Source organism: Cebus imitator, unplaced genomic scaffold (genome assembly GCF_001604975.1).
Source record: "Cebus imitator isolate Cc_AM_T3 unplaced genomic scaffold, Cebus_imitator-1.0 Scaffold180, whole genome shotgun sequence".
In the NCBI taxonomy this organism is placed as follows: Eukaryota; Metazoa; Chordata; class Mammalia; order Primates; family Cebidae; genus Cebus; species Cebus imitator.
The window spans coordinates 503,860-506,522 of NW_016107495.1; the positions used below are offsets into that span (position 1 = coordinate 503,860).

At 49.7% G+C, this 2,663-nt stretch overlaps 1 protein-coding gene and 1 non-coding gene across 2 annotated transcripts in view; both read left to right on the top strand.

The window, feature by feature from the left end:
* SLC35F6 (solute carrier family 35 member F6) overlaps window positions 1–2,663 on the top strand; it is a 15,557-nt gene that overhangs the window by 6,765 nt on the left and 6,129 nt on the right. The gene's annotated exons all lie outside the window — the stretch shown is intronic.
* On the top strand, window positions 142–248 carry LOC119473733. Its single transcript, XR_005202952.1, has one exon. It is a non-coding gene; the product is annotated as a U6 spliceosomal RNA (small nuclear RNA).

The following is a 2,663-nucleotide window of genomic DNA, read 5'->3' on the forward strand; positions in this document are numbered from 1 at the left end:
AAAAAAAAAAAAAAAAAAAAGAAAAGAGCAAGTTTGGAAATTTAAAAAATAAGATTTAAACTTTATATGAATAATACAAAAGAGAAAGAAATCTTTAAAACTTCAAATAAAGAATATATAAGAAAAAAAAATTAAACATTGGTGCTCGCTTCAGCAGCACATATACTAAAATTGGAACAATACAGAGAAGATTAGCATGGCCCCTGCGCAAGGATGACACGCAAATTCGTGAAGCGTTCCACTTTTTTTTCAAATTAAAAAAAAAAAACAAACGTTGCAAAGCACAGACAGCAAAGTGCTTCCCACCTTAGGGGTCATTGCTGTCATCCCCAGGGAAACTGGGGCTGGATTTTGGCTCTAGCCTGTGAGGCTGGGGTCCTTCTGATTCTGCACAATGAGCCGAAGCCCATCTCCAATTCAGGATGAGAAGCCTGGCTTTCTGCCTCAAGGTACCTGCAGTCCTGAGCGTCTCAGGCTGGGCAGGGCAGCCCATGCTGCCGACATCCAATCCCTTGGACTGTCAGCCTAGCCCAGGCTGTCAGATACAAAGAGATTCCATTTCCCCAGCTGGGAGCGCTGCCAGCCAGTCCTGTTTAGGCAGACCTACTCGTGGAGAAAGCGAAGACAAGCCTTGTGAGAGGTGGGGAGCACAGCACCAGCCCTACAGCCAGCTCCCCAAGAAGCACCCCAACCTTGGGGAAGGACAGACCCCAAGGGGTTTCCCCTATGGACCAGCTTCTTCTATCAGCACAGAGACCTCAGACTCAGGTGGGAAGTAGGACTCATGGAAACACGGCCTCCACACTGCAGTACCTGGCCTGTTTGCTGGGAGGGATCTGGAAGTCTCATTCATTCAACAAAAAGTGTTGAGCTTCTGTAGAATAACGTGCCAGGAGCAAGGGATTGAGAGATGTGGAAGCAGCTGGGTGCTGAGCTCTCTCAGATGACAGTGAATGGGGAACCAGAATGTGCTGTGTGTGTGAGTTATCATTACTATAAGTGACTCAGGCATTAGCGCAGCATGAGTTCTGGGTGGTGACCCCACTGCCAGATCAGGGAGGACTTTTTAAGCCTACCAGTCTGTGATCTGGGCGTGGTACCAGAATGAGTAAGCAGCTTCCAGACCTGCCCCCTGCAGAAAAAGATAATAATAATAAAATAAATAATAATAATAATAATAATGATCCTTGCCTGCGGCTTCTGGTCAACCTTCATGTACTTGGCACTAGCTCCCTTGTCCCTCCTAGAGGAGCCTTGGCTCATGGCCTGGGGATTTCCCATCTCTCTGACTTCACTTGCTCTGGGCAGTTGGCTCTGTGCTCTTGGTAAGGCTTGACCTCTTCCGTCTTCCTTGCTTTGCCTGTGTTTCACTCAGTTACCTCACGCAGGCCTTCTCAAGGAGCTCTTTCTGCAAAAGCAAAACTGGATTCAAGAGCAACCTTGCTGGGGTGAGCCATACAATCGGTTTGTGGCCCTTACCCACGTTCCATGTCCTGTCCTGGCCAGGGCTCAAGAGCCAGCAGCAAGTCAGGCAGAAATTAGGTACCATGGGTGCAGTGGCTCATGCCTATAATCTCAGCAACTCAGGAGGCTGAGGTGGGAGGATTGCTAGAGCCCAGGAGTTCAAGACCAACCTGGCTGGCATAGCAAGACCCTATCTCTAAAAAAAAAAAAAAGAGAAGAAAATGAGACTCCAACCCATGAGGTCAGGTGTTTTCCTGACCTGGGGTGGAGACTTCTCCTGCTCCCAGACTCCCTGTTCCATAGCAGGGCTTTCTGTCCCCCGTTGAGACTGGGACTGGTTATAGCCTGGTCCCCAAGCCATGCCAGGCTCCAGGTTTCTCTCTGCCTTCTACCCGGTTCTGTCCAGACTTCTCCCTTCAACTCTCCTTTGTTCCTGCTCTTCCCCAAAACGACAAGCAGTCTTAACTACCCCTCTTTCTCCACATCTCCAGGAGCAGGTGGGGTCTTTCACTATGGAATAGATTTGCCTTAGCCCTATTTTCTTCCCCAAACTCAGGCATAGAGAAGCCAAAGCTGGACAGGGTCTTTGTCAAACCTAAACTCTAACTGAAGCACAACCAGTGGTGCATGCTCCGGGCACTGCGGGGGAGGTGCAGGAACCAGAGAACTCCCCCACCCTTTGGGAGCTGAGGCTCACTACAGAGATGAGCCAGTGGCAGTGCAAGGCTGTGCACTGCAATGTGACTGCCCTAGAAAGGCATTTCAAGGAAAGACATTTAATAAAAAGAAGTCCTAAGTCTTGCACTTTAGAGACATCCACTGCCTACATAGGGCATGCTGCAGTGAGAGCAGGTCGGCAGCCCACAGGAAACGGCTCTGGGTCTGTGTTGGCTTGAGTCAGCACGTGATGTGACTGATGCATTTGGAGCTGTGTCAGTGAGCCCAGGGTGTCAACATGAGGGAGGGGCCATGCCTTGCCAGCCTCCATCTGGGCCAGATCACATGCTGTTGGCTCTGGGCCTGGGTCCACCAGGGTACTTCCAGAAGTCAGTGGCCAGGGGTGAAAGGTTAGGGGAGGCTGGAGCTGTTTAGCCAGGAGATGAGAAGATTCAGAAGAAGGTCAAAAAGGCCCCAAGTACCTAAGGGCTTTCAAATGAAAGATTAGACAAGACTCCACAGAACTAACCAAGCCCAGCAAA